We start from the raw sequence: 26,337 nt of genomic DNA on the forward strand, positions 1-26,337 counted from the left end.
TAAATAATTTATAAGTTGCTGCTGAAGGTTGTTTGGTATTTTCGTTTGTAGACGTTTTGCAAGTAAAAAACCTGAAACGCGGGGCAAGTCATAATTAATATCCCTAATAACCGTAACTTAAAACTAGCGGCTTTGGATTCAAATATTATCGTATACGAATATTAAGCTCACTTTTTAAAATCATCTCCACGATGATAATTATATTATATCCATCGCAAATCAGTATGTTCTATCGGGAGCAATCCCGCGTTCGTTTAAATTGCCAGCGTACATTTGTCATGACAGTAATACACATTGTGCTTTATATGACGGCCGTGTATACGTATTGTAGAAAAGTTAAGTTTAATTACCATACATTGGAACCATTTTATTAACACATCTCCCAGTACTGAAACAATTCAAAATGTCTCTGTTACAGTAACACAGTGGGGCGTTAATCGTGTACGTCCAGCTCTACAAGCACATGCACTGTCGTCTAGGCGACGGCCTGAATACAGCTAGCGTCCTATCGATCGGTTACCTGAGTCTCGTAATGCATCTAAATATAGACAGGGGCACAGTTATGAAACAAACAACAAAAATAAGGTCAAAGAGGTTTATCTATATGAAATGAAAATGTACATATGTATAAAACATTTGGGAATTTTATGTGGAATTATTTTTGCGCGCTACATGTATCAGTTAGTGCATTACAAGAAGCCCTTTCATAACCTCATAAACGTGCGCACCCCCACACAAATGGACCGAACTGACAACAATTGTTTCTGCAAATACTGACTATAAATTACGAAAACATTAAATTAAATACTATAGAAGGATTCAAAATTAATTTCTTTACAACTTTGCTTAAATAATGCATTAGAAATGCTTATTCCTTTTTAAGTTATTGATAAGAAACTTTGGACGCCTCAAACTCCCTAATTATAAGGGCCAGCCCCTTTTTCGGTATACCGAATGAAAGGTCTGGGTAAGACCAAGAACTTTTAAAATACATGTTATAACAAATTTTTATCAGGTAGAAAACTATCACGGTAAATACGCGAATTTTTTTGATTTTTTTTCTTACCTTTGTTTCAACATCTATACCTTCCCTTTTATTTGCATTTAAATAATAAATAAAATATATCTCGCACAAATTCAATGTATTAGCTTCCAAACCAGCCCATCTTTGAGACTCTGCCAGTCATCGTTAAAGCTAAACCCCCTGGACAAAAGAAGTCGTTAAATTTTACTTAAAGGGGAATAACTCAAAACCGGATAGGGATTTTCCTCAACTAAAATATGCAACGACAACATCACGCGGCATGTTATCAGTCCTGAAACTTTCAAAACAATCAGTAAACAAACGAGCGAGATATTAAGGATCAAAGTTGGCGTCTAGAAGAAAAAAAAAATAATAAGAAATTTGAAAAAATTTTCAGAATAATAGTAAGGTTTTCCGCTGAGAGCGGAAAACCTTAATAAGTTTGACACATTTCGAAATTTTCCAACTACGTTTCAATAGATTGTGTTATATATTAAGTCACAAGGAATAAAACCATCACATGCACTGTAAAAGACTTTAAGGAGACAGTTCATAGCGAGGTTGTGTCCACCACTCCATTTTGTGAGTTTATGTCCGTAATGGTTGTATTAAATGTTAATGAACAGTATAATGGTGAAATATATCGATATCATATGACTATATGTCATTCAGTTGCCATGCGTAACACTGGCGTCGGATGTAAATTGAAAGTGGGGGGGGGGGGGGCTACACCGCTCCTCAGAAATATTGAGATAAAAAAACCTACTCCCCAAAATCATGAAAATCCCAATCCGGGGGGGGGGGGGGGGGGGGGGGGCTATACCTATAGTTCCAATAAAAAAAAAACATGTCTCCTACCAATTTTTTTTTCGAAAATAACGAAATTCCTAATCCGTGGGGGAAGGGATGGGGGGGGGGGGGGGGCTTGTATACCTTCGACTCCAACTTCTCAATCTTTCAAACGTTTATAACGCATTACGGAACAATTATATTTCCTGCGAAAAAAAGTGGTGGGGGGGCTGAACCATCTATTCTGCTATATGCCTAATGGTTAGGTCTAACTTAGCACGTGGTTAAGCGAGTGATGCTTGAAGAGACCAAGAAGGGGACATGGGCGTGTCCATTTATGAGAAGAGGGGCTTTCTATTAAATATTAAAAAGTGTTATATTTTACATATTTAACATATTTTGGTTTTTTACAATATTACAAGACTCCAAGCTTTGAAGAAAATGAGAACAAACATCAAGATTGTCATAAAAACCCTTTTTTTTTTTTACAAAAAAATCTATTTTTGAGAATTCAAAAAGCTTGCAAAAGAAGATTTACAAGTGAAATTAAAAAAATGCCTTAGGCATTAATATGAATTTTAGATATCGATTTTCCAGGTGATTACATCAATAGAGAAAGACGTATACAGGCAGATATACCTGAAGGAACAACATTGGGTATATCGTGCTTTGTAAATGGTAACCCGAATTCAGGGTACGGCTTAGCAAGGTGAAAGACAGCGGGACAGCCATTCTATCGGAGGTCACTGGTCCTTTCTCAAACTACAGCTACGACTGTGGGACCCAGTGTTCTGATACAGGGACATTTGTGTAGGAATGGCGACTGGGCTAAGAACAGAAACTGTCAAGCTTGACATTAACGTATTGTTTAAGAAAACGCCAGATACAATCCTGTGCGTGGATTTAGTTGGTTATTTTTCCAGTATAGTGAGTGAGCTCCCGGTGATAATCTTGTTAAATTTAATTTCTAATGCTCTAAATTTCTCATTTATAATAAAATAAGAATTTTCAGACGGGATAGGTGGTGTTATTCTACTTTCTCGCCCTGGTCGTCCAATCACTTTTTTATGTGCGCATGATTAAACTATTTTTTAAAGTTTTATTTTTGTCATAAATTATTATATTTTGTACATTTTACTTCAAAGTACCCCTTTTCAGATGTATACATTTTTAAGTACCATTTTTTTTAGATGAGAACAGACGAGATATCCATGATATGACGAACATATACAACGGGGCAGTGATAAGATTTGAGAACACAGTTGTTGTGAAAATACTCCGTGATTGAAAACCCTTCACCATGCGCTAACATGTTTCATGGCTTGACCTTGATGATCAGGCTATCAGTGTAAAAAATATCGTCATACAGCAATGGAACGTCCCTTACAGACTATTACTTATTAGGTTTGTTACTGACTGTGTACAGAAATGTGTGGGGTCTTCTATGGACTTTACCAATCCCACAATTTTCTTTTCACAGTCAGTAACACACCTAAAAAGTGTTTTGTTTTGTCGAGGACCTAAAGTTTGAGATGTAAACAAACCATAGATAATACATCATATTAAAATTCATAGCTTAATTCTCTAATTTTTTACCTTTTTCGTCAGTCGTCTGTGCAAACCTGGATACCATATTGTAGGATCATAATATTACATCACGGGCAAAGGGGGGGGGGGGTTACTCCAAATATTTTGGGGCTTAAAAATCAAAGGTATGGTTGAACATTTGTGTAAAAAATCAGCTTAAATAACGTTACGTCCACCATGTTGCCCTATAAATTTTGACGCTTGCCGTGTAAAGAATGTTATAAGGCAATCACGTGACGCTATTCATCCAATGACGTCGAGACAAAACAAATATGTTTATGAGTCCCGTCCCTTGGTACGCCTTGGAATAGCACAGGGAGTATTCTGTAAATTATGGTGGACGTCTTCTAACAAAAATCACCATATACTCAAAAAGTGATGAGGGAGAAGGCATACACTATCCCCTCCTACCCCTAAATTAAACTAATAAAAATGTTTGAACATTTAATCTGTTAGCCTTTGTTTTAGATTTCTGTGATAAATTTGGAGAAACCCGCATCTGAAAGTAAGTTTAATGCTTAATTTTAACATTTATGCCAATATTCTCATTTACGTACATTCGCATTAGATACCTAGTCATTGTATATACTCGCACGATATCCACTAGCTATTGTATTAAGATTTATGTTTTCACATGATTTCAGAACACATAGTTGCGTGTTCTTATCTCTATTGGCCTGTCTGTAGTGCTTGGTGTATCGTTACTGGGTGTGACTGTTGCTGTGTGTCGCGTGGAGGGACGACAAACAGATCCATCGAACCAGGATCGAGTTCAGGTTGAGGATCAAGAAACTATAAATTGCTACGATCAGGCAGCGAGCAGTGGTCATAAGCATTTGTACTCGTCTATTGATACAATGGAAAAAGAAACGACACATTAAGTCAACTAACAACATGGACAATGACAAGATTTACAACTCTTTGTAGTAAAAATGAAATAATATGTGCATGATATAATATGTGTATTTGTTTTATGCTTTAAAACTATAATTCATGGTTGCATACTCTTTTGAAATGCGATTGCAAATGTGTAAATGAAATTGGCTCTGTTATCGATTGGCCAGGAAGGTTAGCAAATTCAACAATCGCTGATCTATATTTGAAGGAAGAAAAAAACAAACAACATACATTTGATACTAAGCTTACGGATGATTTATGTTTCGATTAGAAAAATGGAAGACATATGTATGCTTAATATATCAATAAAATGTTTATAAATCTTAAAAGATAGAGGTAGGATCAGGCGCCTAGGAGGAGTGAGCATCCTCTGCTGACCGGTCACACCCAAAATCAACAAATACTTTATAACCAAGCGTAAAAAAGCAATACTGCACTAAAAATATAAACATTAAAATTGCAGAAAATTTACTTTTTGTAAAAAGGAATTAAATGGTGATTACTTTTCCTGATCTATTTCTTTTTAACTCCGCGTAATGATATTTAATTACCTATAAGTTATGTTATATCTTATATAGTAAATGTAACAATATTTGAGCATTTGGTTCTAAATTTGAAAGCAATACATTCAAACCTGTTTACTGAAAAAAAAAATGGAAAAAACCAAAAAAAAAAAAACTAATAAATACACAATCAATACTTATCAAAGTAAATTGAGTATTACTTTAATAAACAATCAATAAAAATTTAAATAGACAAAATAATGATATACATATAGATATTAGTAATGATTAAGTAAAAAAAAACCCCAGATATCTAGCGAACACCAAACACAAAACACAGGTAAGAGCTTGAATGTGTAGCATTAACTTTCTTCCTGCATCTCCGCGTCGTCACGTGTTTCTTGCATAGGTGGCGCTCTCTTGGATAAATCCACGAACGTGTACTCTGTTCGATCTTCCTGTCCGTGAATGACGAGCTTTTGATTTCTGTCTAAGTTGTCGGACTTCCTCGAAAAATCCACGTCAATATAAATCAATCCTTCGTCATTCTAACAAATAAATTAAATGTTTGACATAAATAACTGTTTGTTTTTTATTAAAAAGAGGCCAATTAATAAACCATAAGACCTTCAATAAACTTTTAAATGTGACATTAAGTGTCAAATAAAGATGTAAAATATTAAAAAATTATATGGAAAAACATAATTAAGAATTAAAATTCAAATAACTTCCTACATGTTTATACAGAGCTTTTTATCTAAAGAAGGATAATATATCCTAAATTGGTCCTAGCCATTTACTTTCTTGGATTTCAAACTTAAGATAACTTTAGTTTTCTATGCAAATCATAATTTGTTTTGACAATTGCCACCTAAAAACGACAAAGAAATAATTAAGTGTATGGCTGCATTAAAGTGAAATAAAACGCATACAAGAAAAAAAGAATGAAGGACATTACACGTGGTGTATGCACGTCTTTAAAACATTTTAATGAGTTTTCACTTCCTTCTCAAAAACGCCTGGAATAATGAGATATTTTGTTTGTTATTTCGTATAAAAACATCACTTTTAAAATGTAAAGAACGCATGCATGGAAAACAATTGGTAGAGAAAACATCAAGTGTTTGCTAAATCATATATCTTTTAACAAATTCCACTATTATAATAGATTTATTGTGTCTAGTTTTTATATACCAACAATTTTTAACATTAAATTTAGAAACCTCTATCTTACCCTTTTTCTTGATGGATCGGTGTTTTCAGTTCCCAGTTTTATTTCTTCTAATGGCGAATTTTCCAAGCGCATCCCCTCACTAATCCTTTCTGCAGGTTCTTTTGTCATTGTGCCAAGAACTTCTTCTCTTGATATACCTTCAAGATGACCTAAATTAAACGAAAAACGTAATTGTTTTGTTAGATGACATACATGTAGATTTCTGAGACTATAGTGTGAATCATTAACCGAAATGGGTCAATGCATAGTAAGTTTAATTACATAGAATTAAAATAAGTGAACTAGTTGTAGAAGATATTTTACTTGCAGTTGATGATTATGCCAACAAAAATATTCATGTTTCCTGTCGCCCGACCGACCCCATATTTTACCCTCCGACCATAAAAGTTTTTTTGTGATCATTGTGTGGTGATCGGTAACTTTGCCAGAATTTCCTCAGAAAGAGAAGTGAAGGTGCCCAGTCTTCTGAGTTCACAATCGTATCAATTAACCTCAGTGGCAAAAGAATAATAACAATATAATCTACAGACATTTTTATAGCATAAATTAATCTTGTGGTTAATAACTTGTAACTATCTTAACTTCAGGGGTTATAAATACGGGTGATGCAACATCATACTGTGCATTGGAAATTACAAAAACAATGATTATTACTTTAAATCCTGATATAACAGTTAGTTAATAGCCTTTTATTAGTTAATAACTCTGCAATATATGTCAAAAAATTATCACAAAACCGTTTTCTTCATTGTCTTGTGAATCAAACAGGTCCTCTACATAACGTACGGTAGTAAGTGGGTCAAAGTGTTGGACTAATACCCCAAATACACGGAAGTACAGAGACTGATTTAATTAATATTGGCATTAAGCTAATACAATACAGAAATATTCATCCAGAAAAGAATAAATACATTCATACACATGTGGATTAAATTTTGCAAATAATATTAGTTTTTATTTATAATTAAACAAAAAATTAATTTATTTTTTTCTTTGCCTGTTGTTTTCTATACATTACATACATCAATAATACAAACACCTTTGGGAATTTTAAGTCATCATTAACATACCATACACTATGAATATACTTCTATCTCATTATTACACGCATGCTCTAAGTTTTAAAAAATAAAATATTTTTGAAAATAATTTTTTTTCCTACCTACCTACCCTGATTTTTTGGTCAGGTGACAGGAAACAGGAATATTTGTTTGGCCTTATGCAGAATGTTACCACTTTTTTATATAAAGACACTTATATATACCTTGGTTATTTTGTGTAACATTGTGTTCCAGTTCATTTGTTTCTCTCATGAAATTCTTCTTAACAAAGATGTATACTTCTGGAGCGCAGTTCTGATTTTCTTTTGCTGTTTAAAAAATAACTCTGTAGTTTATCATTGTTTGCATAAAGAAATAGAAAATCATTAGAGAAATAGAGGAAAACCCCATAGCGAAAATGCAACTTTGAAAAACAATACCGTTTCTATCTTGGCAGCAATCATCTGTATTGGCAGCTGTGTTCCTTGTTTCTTCTTGCCGTTGCTTACCTAAAACAGTACACATTTTTGCCTTAGATTAAATTTCATCATTTTCGAAAATGTTAATGTCTTAAACGACAATTTCAATTGCTCACGTTCAATACCACTTTAAATCAATATTAATCACACTATTGAGCAGTAAATTATTTTATATATGAAGAATATTTACATTCAAAGCTTTCATTTTTTGAGCCAGTTCTTTGTTTTCTTTGGAAATACAACACCAAAACCAGCACCAAAATCACAATAATGATAAAGACTGCGACGGACACACCAATTATTGCGTATATAACATTATTGATCCGAAAAGTTGACTCTGTGGTTGATCCTTTGAAAAATCAATAATATTAGACAATAAACCTTATAATCAGAAGACATTATGAACTGGTCTTCAACTTTTATTTCAGGATTATTCCAAATAACAATTAAAACAATTAGAAACATAGCATACATGATTAAACAATTTTTCTTATTTTTGATTTAAACATCTTTAAAAATCTGCTTTGTTTTTCTGTTGTAAATATAATGTTTAACCGTTCTTTCATTCTTTAAAAAAATATTCTAACTATACACCTCCAATACATTTCAAAAAGAAATATAGCAGACCTTTGAGGTTTGCATCCGGCTCAACATATTATGTGGTACAAACAAACATATTACAAGTTTCCAAGCGAAAATATGTATTTTGACCTGGGGTCAAAGTTCTGGCCTCAAAATACATTGCACTTCCTTCTCCAAGATCTGATAAGTTTCCAACATATTCCCATTCTTGACCATTTTTCCTAAATATGACGAAGAACTGGTCCAGACCTTCATTAAACCCTGACACCCAGGTCATGTCTACGTTACCTTTCTGGTCAGAGTTCACAGTGAGGTTCAGAGGCGTCTGAGGTCCGTCTGAAGACATAGTAAATCTTTGACAGAAATGGCAATTTTTACAGAATTGTTTACTATTAGAATAATTATAAACTTACGATAAAACACTATGAATCACAAACGATGATACAGTCATTTCGAAATAAACTATTGGAGAAAAGTCCCATAATAACATAAATGTTTCAGTTTTCGAAATAAATCTTGGAAATTAATTGTGAATACTTAATTTGTACTCTTGAGAGATAAACATGTTAAATAGGCATTGCAGCTATTTTTTTTTTCATTTTTGGTAATTTCTTTTTTATATACACAGTTCAATTAAAGAATAAAAGATCCATGGACTGAGATTTCGATTTTTTTTTACTGCAACAATAATCTCGCAATGGTGTATTCAATTTGTCGCATTATTTAAAATTTATATCAAATGGACCTTTTAAAATGTAATTTAAAATCGTTTTTTTTTAATGGCAGCAGTTCTCGAGTGACTTGGGGTAATTTTATAACAAGTATCCCTTTTAAAGGAATGATCGGCAATAATGATATTGATAGCTAGAAGCAATAAACATGATCAGTTTGATGTTAAATAATTAAAAAAAAGTACTGTATTTTTTACAAAATATAGAATATTTTGAATCTGTACACCAAAGTTTCATCATTATAAACCGTCAACAAATTTAATTTCGAAATAAATTCGAGAAAATCCGTTCGTAAACTCCTTGTCTAGTTTATATCTTTAACGTAATTATTAAATGTTAATGTCTCATCTTCTTCTTCAGAATACTGAGTAAGGCTCTTCAAAGAGCATTAACACGTATACAATACAAAGAAAGAGTTGTATTAAAATAATTTAATGCGACTGAAAAACATTGAATGCCATCATAAATTGATGTTGAGGTCGCATTATAACGTTACCTTGTTTATTAATCAAGCCGTCTTCCTAGCTACTATTATGCAACATCAATAGATCGAGGTCAGTTCATGGAGCATCTTCTTATGATTGAGGTCAGTTCATCGAGGTCAACTGCGTTACTGAATGAATCTTTCGATCGAAATTCTTACGCGTGAGACAAAATGTGCATTCTTGAATTAAAAGGTCGAACTGTATTTAATGTATGTTTGCAATATCTTAAGGTAAATGAATTTAAATAAAACTGAGTAAATTGTTATATAACTACTAAACCAAACTTCAAGTTTTTATAAGAACTACTTATGCAAGCAGAATGTGTGCGCACGTGGAAGCATTTGCAGGATGCCTCATATGGACACAATAGTGATCGGCCGAAGCCGATCACAAAAATACACAGGTACTGTAAATCATTAATGCACAGGGTCATGCACATGACAAATAAAGTGTCTTTACACTAAATGTTAAGAAATATCTACACTTGGTGTAACTTATTCTGAATAAGGCACCTGACGACGAAAGGACATGGAAGTATTTGGCGTATAAATGGCATATATGTTAAAATATTCAATTAAAGTTATTATTTGTTATCTCTTACAAAAGTTCAAACTTTTGTTAGGTCTCTTACAATATATATATATATATATATATATATATATATATATATATATATATATATATATATATATATATATATATATATATATATATATATATATATATATATATATATATATATATATATATTTCAAACTTGTGTTTTGTCTATTACAAAATATTGTTCTAACTTTTGTTTTGTATTCATCTGCTCTAGACCATCTCTAGCCAATTTTGTCAAAACTCTTGGTTTTTTTAAAACTCTTTTGCTGAAAGGCACGCTGAAATGTTTACAATCGATATTCATGTCTTATTGAACAAAAGGCTGGGCTATAAATAGTTACTGCATTGACCGTCTAAACTTATCAATTTTAGATATACATTGAGAATTTTGAGATATTACAAAATGTAAATTTTGCAAGATAATTTCATCTTTGAGAGAAAATTTAATTAAGTTACGGGAAAATTGTCATTTTTAGGTATTTGCGCAAAATGAGCTCTATTGTCGTTTTAAGTATTGATATCTGCAAGTTTCTGTAGAATAGAGACGCCTTTATAAAATTTGGTGCGCCAGACACTTTTGTCATACAGCGATCAAAGTATGACTCTTTTTCATTTAGCTGCACAAAAAATGAATTATGTACAGTATTTTTCAATCATTTAAACTTATATGTAATAGCTATTTGTTATTTTTAAAATTTGCATTATTCAATCTATATTATATTAGTGTTTTAATTTAACACAACTCTTTATGATAACTACAGTATCTACTCTAATTATGTGTTAATATCTAACTTCATTGTGTGCTTCATTGACTGATTCTAAAAAGACATTAAAATATTTACATAAATGGTTGATCTGTACTTGATCACTCCTATCCGACTCAAGACCTTCTTCTGTCGCCGAACACGAGTATCTGTTGTACTTGAGATCTCTAGTTACATGTAATCCCAGGGTCTCTCTGGCTTCTCTACCCATCTTTGTTCCGTTGACAAACCAGGTATAGGACAAGGTGACGAGCTTGGAGTAGTAGTCAGGGGCTGAGGTGGATTGACTGGAACACATCAGCTCCACGTAGTTTTTTACATGAACTCGTATTTTTCTTTTTATCTTTGGGCTTACAGGCTTCGCTGCAATTAAGATGCAATGTAAAACAACATTCAAATTTCGATACCTCTTTGTAGATTTTTCTAAAATGCAAATATCATGATAACACTAAGGCAGCCACCAGATGATTAACATTTTTGAAATTTCAATTCTGAGCTCAATAAAGGGCGTCAAAGAAAGTATTTACATTACTGTATTACTTATACATATAAACTTAATATACATATCATTTTAGTTTTAGCATAGAATAATAAGAGTGCATCCGCCCTGTGTATAGAACTGTTATTTTTGCTATTAAAAACAAATTTTCTGCTTTTGAAATCAGACACGTAGCATAGGGAGGGGGGAGGTTACAAAAAAAAATTGAATAAACATGTACCCCCCCCCCCCCACACACACACACACACAAACACACTTTTTTGGCACATGTAAGAGATTGAATTAAAAAAAAAAAAGGAAAAAGGCAGTGAATATGATGTTAAAGGTATTCAAATTACTTGCCCTAAATCTGATTTGAATTTCCAGGGTTTCGAAAAGTTTTTTGGATGAGTCTGCCACCCCCCCCCCCCCTCCTCCCCACACACAAAATACACTTAAAAAAAGAAGCCTGAAAATGTAGGCAATTTGGAAAATATTATTTGTTTCCCTCGGACTAAAATGACACACTTTCATTGGTGAAAAGCATGATATGTGACTGCCGGATTTATTTCTATGTCCGTCTGGTGAGGATAATTATTTGGCAATATGGCCGAGTCTTCGCCTACTGATCTCAAGATTTCATAATATTTAATAGAGACTGCGTTCCCTAAATTCTTCAAATAGTTTGAGTAGTTGCCCTTTAAAATAGGTTTAAATTAGAGTAGTTGCTCTTTGACTTGACGTCACTATGTCTCGGGTTGACAAATCTGAAAGTCAATGATAATAATCAACCCGATATATTTTTTGTAGTAAGTCAGTTACTCAACTATTAAGTAATAATAATCAATTTGTTACTCTATTTCATTACATTCAAAGAACTATTAAAAATGATACAAGCTAATGCATGCCACTAGTATTGCTAAATAGTATACCCCTTGAGCGTTCGTATTTACATCAACAACTGCAATAACTGTATTTGAATCAACCTTTTCATACTGGTAACATTGGAATACCTACCTGTTACAACAAGAAAAAACCCTCTATCCAACGAGGATTCGTCGTCTGTTGTTCCAACAGAGTAGAATCCAGCATCGTCAAGCGTTATGTTCATAATTTCAACATTAATACATGTGGAAGTATTTAAATCTCCGTGGACGGCATACTTTGATATATTTTCCTTTTCTTCATATTTAACTTCACTTTTTTCTATCTGGATGATAGCTCGCGTTTCCCATATTGTGTGATAAATGTATAATCCAGACGCTTTGATTAAATTTGGCCATTCCATTGTAACTGTACTACCATATTGCGTTTGGACTTTGCAAACTATAAAAAAATAATTTATTAATAAATAAATAAATAAATAAATTGATAAGTAAATAAATAAATAAATAAATAAATAAATAAAATATGAATTTTTTGAATAAAGATGAAGCAACAGTTATTTTATTTAATTCCTTGAATGCGCACATTTATATTTATATGTTTTGATTTAACTTTTATAGTATAAATCATATTTATTTAAATGAATATAGTTTTGCCTCTATAGGTCCACCTGTCGTACTCATGGGAAAGACGCTCCGTCACATCAATAGTGATATATTCATACAAGAAGACATCTTTTACAGTGTATCTTGTATCGTTAATTTCAATCCAACCGTTATTATATTGAATACGAAATAGTGGTGATGTTTCAGTTGTTGATACAGTCCAGGTAAATGTTACATCACCATTCATAAACGATGACTTTACATTTTTCAATGTTGGTTTACCTGAAACTATAATGAAGATGTTTACAGTTTTTAACTAAAATCTACACGCATTGTGAATGTTACAGTGTTCTGTTCTGTATTTTAAATGTCTAAAACTTCTCCTGATTTGTCTATTTTATGAGACCTTGCATGCAAATTACGCCAGTGATGTATAATCATGACTGTTGTTTTTGATGTGGTGTGCTTAGTAACAGGTCTGCCATTTGCATGTACTGTCTTTTAAAGTTACACAGTTAACACGTCCTTTTAAATAATTTCTAAATCCTATAAAAGTTTGCTTGTGCTCTTACAATAAGAATCCGATTATAAATAATACGTATGAAATTCTTTTAAAACTTTCTTTGTTGAGAGTAATTGACTGTTTATCATACACTATTTCTTTTATTTGATAGAATATTCTAAAACTGTAATTAATTCTTATCTTACTTGTTTATTTTTCATTGAATTGAAATGCGTTATATTACTTCGTGGTTACATTTGTATTTTGATTGATTTTTAAAGCTTGACATGCCGTTTATAAAGATGTTTTTTTATTTGCTGGAAACATTGTCTTTCTTTCTCAGTGTAATAATCTGTATTTAAAAAAATACTTTGAATAATGTGCAAGGTTATACATTTTTATTAATTGCATATTCTGCTTATTTTATAATTAGGAGAGATAAAAATGTTCTTATGAATATTTATAAACGATTAAGGTATAAATCTTCGCATGACCGCTGGAAAAGTATTTAAGATGAACAGCGAGGAGTGAATAAAAAAACAAAACCAACACAGGAAAAAGTGCAGTACCTTTTTGACGTTTAAACAGGTATTCCTTGTTATGAAAGAATAGCTATTATTAAAAGTCGTATATATAATATTTTCATTAATACCTGATACGAAACAAAAATCGAAACGAACAGACCTCCGAATATCATTTTCGGAGGAGGGGGGGGGGGGGGGGGGCGTCGACTCGAAACATTAATATACCAAGTGTTGGTTCTATTGTCTACACCGACCACGCTCTCGCGTCGACGTTTTATTTACATGCGGAATAATCTTTGGACACTTGATTAGCTATTCATAAATCTTTAAAGCTAGGACATTTACTGACCGGGTCGGTCAGTAATTAGTGAATTAATTAGAAAGTATATGCAATGCTTTTGAATGCATTTGGAAGTTTTTAAGTTATGAAGATCCTCACACTGACAACGTTTTCCAACAAACCAAAACGGCGTTATAAACGACATATATAGCTTCAAATGATGAAAGCGAAAATTAAGTAAAACAATTTCACCTAGAAATAATGATATCATTAAAGGTTCGTGTTTATCGATTAATTGTTTATTATACTGGTAGGTAACTACACTGTACGCAATATATTATTATAAGTTTTTATCGTTAACAATATTTATCTATTGTATATACTGCAGCTCAAGAAGATGTCAGTTTGATCCAACCGGATGTGAATGAGCTTTTGCAGAGAAGTGCTTGCTCTATCTAGACATATAAGTAGTATACTGACGCTAAATACCGCATGCGGAACTAGATGTGCATTAGATATGTAAAGACAGCCTAACATAAAAGATATTAATGATATTTTAAGATTTAAATCACAGCAGTTTGAATGAACTAGATGGAAAAGTGTGGATTATTAATTTGAAAATTGAAATGCTGTAAATAACAAAATCTATAATAACTTATCCTGTTAATTATAAAGTTTGACGCTGCTGGCTTTGCTGGTGAAAGCGGTTTCATCCGGACTTCTTTTAATAGTTTTTTATTTATATACTGCAGTTGTGTGTAAATAAAAACAAAAAAAAGGTAACGGTGATTCTCATTTGAGGGCATTTTTGTTACTTCCGTATTTCCGTCAAAATGATGAAAACAAATTTTCTTTTCCAAATATCTGATTGGTTCTCGTCAATCCAAATAAAAAAATTTTTTTTACTGTCTTTGTCATATTTTAAATCATATTCAACTCCTTCAAAAGCCATGTGAACTTTCAATCCATTCGTACGAAAAATCCTTATGATGAGCAAACAATTTAATCAAATATTTTTTTTTAAAGAAAATCGTTTTAAACCCCTTTTAAATCAGAAATCTAACATAGAAAGGATCTGGTAAATATTTAATACGTCTACGTTATTGTTTTACAATAGTTTTAAAACGACAAGAATCATTAATTGTGAGGGAGATATGAAGTTCCACCCCCCCCCCCCTCCGAAAAATAATTTTTCCCTTAAGTGGTGCTCATTTTCCCCGAGGAATAAAATTTCATATCTTCCTTATTCATGCATTTAATGTATGATGCAAACTATTGCGGGTACTGTATTTATATTAATAATAATGATAATTATGTTATCATAGTAGATATTAAAATACAAATAGGATACTAGTACCTCACCTTGAATTTGTAGTCCAAAAGAAATAATCAAGAAGATAAATAGCATTATCATTGTTTTCAACATCATTGATATCGAAAAAATTGTGACACAAACTCATCAAAACATCTTTATAGAGATAAGGAAGTTTTTCTTGATCAAGACGCTCTTATCAGACAAACGTGTGATTGGAGGCGAGAAACTGAAATATTAAAGGGCCGTTTTTTGGTTTAACCCAATCCTAAGTCAATATTGCTTCCAGGATAATTTTCAAGGAACAGCCCCCCTCCAAAAAAAAAACAAAAAAACAAACAACCCCCCCCCCCCCCCAAAATAAAAAAAAGAAGAAAGAAAATATGTACGGAAATCAAAGATTTTAAAAAAAATGTCTAAATATAGAATATTCGACAAATTAAAATTCTATTATGCAGCTGCTATGGCCAATCTATATAAACAGCATTAAATCTTTTTTTTTTTGAGAAACGTGTCTTAATCAGAGCTTTGCGCCATGTATGGCAGCATCCATGATCGCGTTTTGAGTTGTTTGTTTGTTTTGTTGGTTTTGTTTTGGTAAATATAATATGTTTTACGGTGTGACCGTTGGGGCGAGCGCAGAAGGAACCACACATCTGTCATCATTGTTAAATGCAACCCGTGGACTTGCCCTAACCAAAAAACTTTGGCAAGGAACCCGAAATTATCAAACTTTTATTCCAATGGCCCCTTCCTAGTCTTATACACTTAAACAAACTACCACTGATCATTAATAAAATGTTATACAGACTTACATTGTATTAAAATATTTTGATAAACACAACGCCGTTTTTTTTTATGTAGATAAAATTATGTCTTATCTTTTCTTTACCTTTTAAAGGACATATCGCATGTTTCTAAAGTATACGACATTTTACATTTTTTGGCTTCCTTGTGTATCTAATAATTACTCCTAACAGTTTGTTAACGGTATAAAAGCGGTAATTAGCCATAATATCAATTTAAATTATAGCCCCGATCGTTTAAAAACTCGTTAATTAGATAGCGTGTCACGTGGTACAGTGACGTCACATGCGACCTTCTTCGAACAGCTGATTGTAAACAAATTGTAGGATTAGCATTATCTTCTTGAAATTTTGACATTCATTCACCATGTATGTCGTTTTTTTACATGCTGACTAAATTAAAAGAATCTTATTATTCAGTCGTACATGTTTGAGCCACTAGTACGGATAAAAAACGATGATATTGCCGAAAAAGCGACGATGAAGTCGGCAATGACGATCAAATTGATCGACGTGTAAACATTGTAAAACACAACTTAGTAAGGAGTGTAGCTCAAATAAATTTGTTATTTATTAAAATCTACAACAGTCTTGTTTTTTCGCGTTCCTAACTACTCAAAATGTTCATCATTGTAAAACTGTGGTGCACAAGAAGTTTGTTTCTTCGGCAGGTTAACTGATCACAATTTTCTAAGGTTGTTAACTCTATATGACACTTGATTATAAAAGCAGGCAAGAACGTTTTCCTTAATTATTGTTTATTTATGTAAGATCCCATCTCCGTATTTTTGTTTATCCATTTACGTATAAATGTATATCAACAAACGTTGTCTATTTCTCGCGTGAACAATCAGTATCGACAACTCGATCCATGACTTCTCCCCCAAAAAATAAAACTCACATAAATCTCACCTACCGTACTAAAATTATGATTTCTGCAGAGGTGAGCAACATGTATGAATGAAGAAATCATGTTTACAAAACCGATGCATACATGAACGTATAGTTTAACAATAAGAAAAAGAAAACAGTTAATGAAGCGAGGCGGTATCCAAAATGGCGTCCCCTCTCGTTATTTTTCTCCGATGAACTTGCGTTTTGTACACAGGCCCCTGTGCATAAACTTCTATTTTTTCTCTTTGAGAAATGAATACGATTTATTTATGAAACTATGATTACAAAAATGTACCATATAATTAATAACATATGAATTGAATGTTTATTTATAAATCCTCTCGTCGACAGATAGACCCCTATTTGTCACATGATTTCCGCATACTTTCGTAAGGGAAACTTAAAAAAACAACAGTCCAAATCCCCATTTTCGGTGGCTAAATCACCCGCAGGAGGCACATAACACCATCATGTCCCGTTATGGGCAATTTAATAGGTGATAATTAGTTTAATTGTCGTTTAACTCTAATCCAATTACAAAGATGGCTAACAGCACCTTCTCGCTCGAGGTCGCATATGACGTCACACATCATGGCGGGTAGATCGAGAGAGAAAATATGCATATCGCGACATTTGAATTTCATCGCTTTCAAACTCACGAATTAGGCAGAATATTTTATGAAAACGTTAACAAACTTCATTTTTAATGAGTATAGAATGATTTTATTTAAAAAATTCCGAAAATTAAAAAACATGCGATATGTCCTTTAATTATGATCATTAAAATCAGTAAAAATAAATTTTGTTTGTTATTTCTCATTTTGTTCCTTGTTGTAACCCGTGTTTTAATTATTTTCCTCAATGACATTAATTTTGCTTTAAATCTTTTTAATTTTTGTACGCTATATAAGCGTTGTAGACATGTGCCCTCACCCCTTTCTTAGTGTGTGATATCCAATATTATTTGACCACATATGCAACTATATAACAAATACATGTACCGGTAGATATTTTAACAGTTTAATTCTTTTCATTTATCTATTCATTACAAAATGACGTGGCTGCACGCAGATCTAATAATGATTAGACTTTTCTTTCTTAATAATTTTTTGTCACCTACCTAACGTATGCATATATGATAGGATCAATATGACAATAAATTTAGCATGGAACTTGCATGTGTATTTACTAAGCAAAAAAAAAAGTCATCAAAACAAAACTAATCAGCCAAAGAGTCACCGTTAACACTGATACTGAGTACTTCCTACATGATCCAGTACATATGCTTGATCCACCTCTAAATGTATCGCGGGAAATTAAAACGCGAGATCTTTGTGACGTCATTGTTAACATTCTTTTGCGCTCGACAGTTTTCGTAAATTGTCGGACAAATTCGGAGAAGGAAATGACGTCATATGTCAGCAATATTTCAGGTTTTTTTACGTACGCTTATGTGTTGTTTACTGTAATGTTTTTAGAAGGATTTTTTTTATTGGTAAATGAAAATGATGTATGCGATGTAGAGGTAAGAATTTTCCGTAGAAACACTTTCTGTTCCACCATGTTGCTATGCACCGCAAAGGATCACTGGGATAGTAAAACGTTTTCACGTGGCCTCATAAAATTTTCTTTGAACAATGTGCAGATTTCAACTCGAATTTCCTCCGTTCGTACACGTTGTCTATGGAGCTCGCTACGCGAGCGGCCCTTCGCGCCGCCTCGCTGCGCTCGCTATTAATTCCTTATATCTTTACTATCTAAACTTCTGACGACGGTAACATTACTTACATGATTTTTTTTGGACTGATTTTTGATGATGTTTCATATACCTGTATTTTCCTAGTCTATAAACATTACACTTTTATCATTTCCGAAATATATTTGGAAATGTAAATATTAAAGTAACATTTATGAAACATTTATGGAAAATATACCAATTTTAGAATTTGTCGTTATGTTTGGACTCCGACAAAATAACTAACGTTAGTTTGGCAATCTTTTTGTAGACACTTAGTAGCAAACACATTTATGACAAAAACATGCAAAGAGATTAAGTGCTTATTTTTATCATAATTGTTTGGGCTTTTAAGGTGACCTCACTATTTCCTTGTTAAAATGCATCTTAAAGATGAAAATGCAGTCATTCTGAAACACTAACTAAAACATTTCTAAAACAAATGCACATCAAGAACATTCAAGACGCCATGAGCTAAAAGTACTTAGAAGTGATTAGCTGACGTACTATATATGTCGTCGTATAATTTTTATAGGTTATTTATAGGGTTTCTATATAGGTACTAAGTACTTGAAGCTTCAAGTGCAAACAAAACATCGACACAAGATTGAAGATATGTTATTGGGGAGATAATTTGCTAAGTCGAAAGTTTAGTGTTTTTTGTTTTTTGTTTAAATCAAATTTCCTTTCAGCATATGAAGACAGCGCTGTTAATGAAGAGTCGGCAATGTATTCTGATATTATAAAACACAGCTTTTTCACGAAAATCAATTACAGTTGGTCACCTGTGCGACTTGTGTTAACTGAAATGGGCAAAAAACAAGCTTTAAAAACTAGATGCTGTCATTAGACAGTAATACCCGCACCAAGTGTTCGCCCCTAACTAATATTGTTTTGTACCAGTTAAATTATAAATGAAGGCCACATTCAAGCTCCGGTATACATTTAAAAAAATATAATTTTCATAAGGGAAGGATGAGATCCCATCCCATTATACACATGAGCCGCACTTTATGTGCAATAGGGGATTGAACTGTTTGCTGTACATCATCGTGTGAACAGATTTAGAAAAGGGGTGGGAGTGAGGTGTCCAGACCCCCCCCCCCAATGAGTTATATTAGGAAGAAAGGAAGGAGTATTTCTTTCTTAATGTATTATAATGTATCAAATACAATGTAGGCCATGACCTTATGGGGCTGTTCTGACCCCATGAAACAAGAAAATACAAAATATCTTCTAATGTCATTATGATGCATCAAATGCTGTAAAGTACATGCCCCCAGGTGTTGTCTTTAACACCCCCCTTATGAAATAGAAAATGATGATACACTGTATATTTTGTTAACTTCTTAGATCCTCATCCCTAAACCATATATTCTTGCTGTTTTTGTCATTGCGCATCAAGTTGTAAATAAGTTATGCCCCCTTGGAGATACCCTGACATTCTTAAACTAGAAATGATGAAGTATTTTATCTTTTTCATATGTAGTGTAGTGATACTTATGGGTTACTGCTTTGTTAAGGAGACTTTACAATTGCCCCAAATAGGCAAATACATCTGCATATAACATTTTGTTTCTAAATCTCATAAAAGTACTGAGGGGAGTTTATTTTATCGATTTTCATTTATTTTAAAATCAACTTATCTTGCATGGCAATTAGTTTCTTGTCTGTATTTGAATTACGCACTTTTTTATTATATGATTTTTAAGACTCTTCCGACATGACTATCGAGAAACCCCGTATGAATCATGTTGTGTAATATTAAAAAATAGAATTCAAACTATGTATTAGTAATCGAAAAAATCCTAAAAATCGTATGGACCAGCACTATTGATATCGAACTCTACTCTCGTTCACCTAGACGCTCGACTGTCTCTGTTAGTCTCCGACAAGCAAGACACCTCTCTGCTTGTAGGAGATTTACAGAGACAGCCGAACGACTGGTTGAACGAGACTTTATTAAAATCTGGCGTAGTAACACATGAGACTACAAAAATATCTAAATTGTTCGTATTATATAAAATCTTACTATTTTCATAGTGTTTATAGATACGTTTCCTTAAAAAACTATGCTTCATCATACGTTACATCGATTTTTTTTATTTTCAAAAACTAAGTCTTTTCAGCGGCGATGATTTGTGCTTAGGTCCAAACACTGTTTCACTTTCGGTTTGCCAGAGTAACTGCATAGGAGAGTTGATTAAAATCAACTTTCAAAAATTGAATTAATCAATTTCCAAAATGTAAGTGTGGATTGGAAGATAAAAAGCAATCAAGAAATGATTTAAAATTTGCTACTGTACACATATAAGAATGTCAGAAGACTGAATCTTTAGAATCAGGTTTCATTGGTGTGGGTTGGGGGGGTGAATGTGGAGTATAAACATTTACAATTTGAATCATTTATTGTTATTAATTTTAACATGTCAAAGAATATTAGTTATTGGTCCCAAGGTAGAAATATGACCTCTGATCATATATCAATAGATCATTTGTCAATTATGCAAGGTGTAATGGAATGTTTTTTAGAAAAACAATTTTTACAAGTTTATAAAACTTTTTAGACCCAATTTATATTTTTATTGAAAAAGATCATTCGACAATAAAAAAGGAGGGGGGGGGGGGTGGCGGTCAACAGTTTATATTTGAGTTTGTTTGGGGTGGGGGTTCCAAGTCATATATTTGACATTTTTTTTTTAAAGTAATTTAAAGTAAGACTAAGCCATTCTACAGTCATGAACATGAATTGAAGACCAAAACACAAACTAATACATATACATATACATATATACATAGGAAGCATTACAAAACATATATTATTGATCTATATCTGGGTTCTAAAATTGAATCATATATCATGAACATATATTATTGTTTCTTTGTTCAAGCACTTCAGATGGTATGTACACTGTGGGTCATGATCCCAAGTGCTCTTCCTGAAATTATCAAATATCATAAAAACCATTGAGATCCCCACCTTAATCCAAAGATATTATTCCTCCTTAGATCATGGCACATCAGATCATAATGGCATATAAGGTATGACCCTAAGAGGACATCCTGACCCCCATATAATCAGAAATTGTCAACTATCTTTAAATTATTGATGTTTGATGATCCTATCTCTATTGAATCTTTATTCTAAAGTCTCTCGAATGACATTTTGAGACTTATTGTTTTTGTACGGTTCTTATTACATCTATTATTATACTTCATCTTCTTTTTAACGTGTTTCTCAGAGATAGCTAAACAGAATGGTACAAAATTCTAGTATACGATTGGCCTGCATATCTAGTTGTGCACCCTGGTTAGATTTTTCTCATTTTGGGATAGACAACCACTTTTTTTTGGGGGGGGGGGGGGCTGTAGGAAGAATAATAACTCTATTGTAAATGATAACTTAAAAACGGACAAAGATAATAATATAGAGTTTTCATAATCATATATTTACTGTTACTGGCAATATATAGTGTTTATTTGATCTGACCCCAGGGGTCATCACCACCCCCCAGGAATTGGAAATTACAACATATCTCATAAACTGTAATAATTCTGACCCCTAAACTATATATATTCTTGTTTCTGATGTCGGTGGTCCTGACCCCCCTTGAACAGCAAGTCCCTTAATATCTTCAAAACAGTTGAGATCCCCACCCTTAAACCATATAGATGTTTCTTGTGTCAAGGGGCATCAAACTGTATGTAGGTTATGGGCCCCAGGGGTGGTCGTGACCCACCTCGAACAGAAAGTGCACGAATATCTCGAAAACGGTTGAGATCCCCACCTCTTAACCAAATATTTTCTTGATCCTTAAAGGGCATCAAACGGTATGTAGGTGATGGGACTCAGGGTTAAATTTAATTTTTCAAAACCGTAATGAACATCTATAGAACAGTCCCTATCATATCCCAAGATATGATGTGTCTATCCATTTTATCATAAAAGGAGTTCTAGGATCTATTTTTTCTTTTTGAGTGATGAACGTCAATTTTCTGCTACTGTTTGACTCCTTGGACGAAATTTAAATTTTCAAAACCTTACAGCACATCTATAGAACAGTCCCTATCATACCCCAAGATATGATGTGTCTATCCATTAAATCATAGGAGGAGTCCTGGGATCTATGTTTTTTTTTTGAGTGATAAACGTCAATTTTCTACTACTTTTTGAATCCCTGGATAAAATTAAAATTTCTAAAACCTTATTGCACATCTATAGGACAGCCCCAATTATATCCCAAGATATGACGTAGCTACTCTAAAAGTTGTAAGAAGAGTTCCGGCAACCATACTTGTTTTGCAAAAAAAAAACGTAATTTTTTGTTGCCATCTGGTCTCCTTAATAAGAAAAAATTGTGGAACCTGATCACACTTCAATATGACACCCCTGATCATATTCTAGAAGATCATTTGGCTACTGCAAAAAATGACGTTTTTGAAACCAGTTTTTAAAAACACGTCATTTTTCAGCCATTAAATGACCCCAGTGACAAAATTGAAAATTCCGAAACCTTATTGCGCATCTATAGGATAACCTAAAACATATTCCAAGAGATGATTTGTCTACAGTTGAAAATGTAGGAGGAGTTCGCGGAAGAAGGTTCTATGTGAAAAAAACCTCATTTTTTACCCATTATTTGACCCCCAGGATTACCAGAGAAATTTTGAAACCTTTTTACAAAACAACATGACATCCCAAATCAAACTACAAGAGTTAAATTTGCTTGTTTATAAGATGTAAGAGCAGTTTGAGAAAGTAAAACGTGACAGACGGACGGACGGACGGAACAGGCAAACAACAATATACCCGAACTTTCTTTAGAAAGTGCGGGTATAAAAATAAAAAAAATCGAGCTGGAGTAGTAAGTGTAATTGTTAATAAAAACAAGACATATTTATTTTCCCATGATATAGTTTTATTTATTAAATTGTTAATAAAATGATGGCATTGTTGATTAGAAAGAATAAATTTACATACAGTACCGATAAGACCCAACCTAACAGAAAGCAGATCCCAACTAAACCCTGGGTTTACTTTCGGGTTGTTCTTGGGGTTTACCCCGGGTTTACTAGAAGAAATGCAAAGAAAACATAGCGTAAACCTAAAGTGAACACAAAGTAAACCCCAATCAAAAGTTAATCCTTAAAGCATACGTTTGAAATGTATTTTAAATATACAAGGGCCGATAATTACATGTGGAAGGATGGTAATATAGATGATGGGTCTCCATTATGCTTCAGTGTGTAAAGTGGACCCCAAAAGCAAATCTCGAGTAAACCCAAAGTAGACCCCGAGTGGACACAGATTATCAAAAAACAGACTCCAAGTAAATTCCGAGTAAATCACGAAAGTAGATCTAGAGTTCAGATGCGCGGGGGTGTTCAGGAATCATATGGAATCTGAGTTACATGTAATTCCGTGAAATCACAAATCTTAGTTATTATGTACATATTCAAATATTTGAGCAACGAATCGTAGACAAAAACAAATAAAAAAATACTGAAGACATTTTTCCCCAGAAATTAGTTTGTATTACCTAGATTTACACATTGATGACGTCAATACTAAAAGTTGAATGTCGTGTGAATATGATCGGGAAGCATTGTAAACATATTAGAAATATAACTAATCTAAGAACTCTAATGAAATGTTGTGGTCTGATTTATAAAGAACTGAACATAAGCATACTTGGGGAGATGTTAGTTTAATTAATCATTCGCTAAAAGATATGTAAATTTGCTTTTATGAGGCTTTCCTCTGTCGTTGTTTACGATATAAAATTCCGACTAGAACAACACTACCCTGTATATATTGAACTTGAAATTGTATATGTATCGTTGGTTGATAAATGCGTAAATTGAAAAGTGCTATTAGAATCCCATGTTGTGTGTTGTTTTGATGCAATTTGCCGTTTCCGTGCAAACTTTATAAAAGTTGGGAAGGTTTTACGAGAACAGGATGAATAACTTTTTAATAAGGAAAAACATAGGATTCTAGCAGCGGTTTTGATTAAACTTGAATGTTTAGCCTTCACTTGGTATGTTTGTGATCTTATTCAAAATAATTATTTGATTTCACAATTTTTAAAATAATAGTCAAAATAAGATGCTAAATTACCCATATGTTTCCGTAACACCCCTGCATGGGGTCTGCTCTCGGGTGGGGTGGGTCTGGTCGTTAAAGTATAAACAAATTCAGCGCAAACTTCTAAAGCATACAAATCTTGCTGTTATAATGAATAAACAAGGACAAACTTAAATGGAAAATATAATTCATGTATATGATAACAAATTGAACGATCATAAAGATATATGGGTAAAAAAATGATGCAAAGCTTAAGTTTGGCAATACAAATTGATTGCTGGACATTCCAAATTCAACAATGAATGAAAACCCAAACAATATTATCAACTGATTCAGGTTTCTTTTTTTACAGCTGCTGAAAATAAATAATAAAAAAAACAATATTTTATTTAAGCATACTCTTACAGGAACTTTATGACAGTTACTTTACGGTTTAGCTTTCTTTCAGCAGTGATGGTTTCACAAAATCTACGTTATTTATAGTAAATAATAATGCTACGACCTAAATATACATGCATCTACATATTATATGTAATAATATTTAAATCTGTAAGTATGTACAGCAATATACTCAACTATATAAAAAGCTATTTAAATTATTATTGATGTTATTAAACACTTCAAAGAAACTTTTACAAACATAACTAAGAATACTAAATAATGAATAGTAAAAATAAATTATAAAAATACAAGAACAAATGTTTATTTTCACACTTGATCTCTATTTTTTTTAAAAGTTTTAACATATTCACATTTTTTTTATTTTAGAAGTAATAAAAAATAATAAAATACAATGAAATAAAGTCTCATGAAAAAGAATGTTTGAAATGCAATAAAAAAAACCTTGCGGTATCAAATAGTTTGTAGCAACAAATAAAAAAAATGAAAAAAAAATAGCAAAACCCCAAATAACAAATTAAAAACATACCAAACAAATAATCATATTAAATAAAATTCTGAAGAAAGTGTCTTATGTTCCAAAAATATTTGCCATTCAATATTAAAATACAATATGTTTATTTTGCATCACAAAAAAGTGCGCCCAGACATGGTCGGCATCTTTTAAGAATTTAAGTTTGATGCATACACATGCTTATTATATTGTTCGGCATTATTCTCAAACCCTAATATCAAATTGATTTTAAAAAGATGTTGTGATCTATGACGAATCAACTATGTTACAGTACAATGTCTTAGTTGAATTGTTCCCATCAGAGAGTTGTTATAGTCAATACCACAAAAAAAATCGCAATTGTATTAGTTATTCAAGTTGTTAATTATCAATTTATGACAACATGAGAGTTGCAAGTTATATTGTTTTACATTTGCTTTTTTATCATTGATAAAGAGAATGCAATTAGAAAAAGAAAGGTCTAAAATGACTGATCTATTTTTTCATCTTGGCAAAAACATTATAAAATCGATAAAACACAAACGGAATACGGAATATATAGGTAGTGAAGTTATGAACTATATAACTAGAGTAAACAGAAAATTAAAGCATTAATTC

The 26,337-nt window shown here is 32.4% G+C and overlaps 1 pseudogene; it reads right to left on the bottom strand.

Annotated features, from left to right (window-relative positions):
- Positions 1–5,121: 5,121 nt before the first annotated feature.
- On the bottom strand, positions 5,122–15,484 carry LOC128170996 (uncharacterized; annotated as a pseudogene).
- Positions 15,485–26,337: the final 10,853 nt, after the last annotated feature.

Source organism: Crassostrea angulata, chromosome 2 (genome assembly GCF_025612915.1).
Source record: "Crassostrea angulata isolate pt1a10 chromosome 2, ASM2561291v2, whole genome shotgun sequence".
In the NCBI taxonomy this organism is placed as follows: Eukaryota; Metazoa; Mollusca; class Bivalvia; order Ostreida; family Ostreidae; genus Magallana; species Magallana angulata.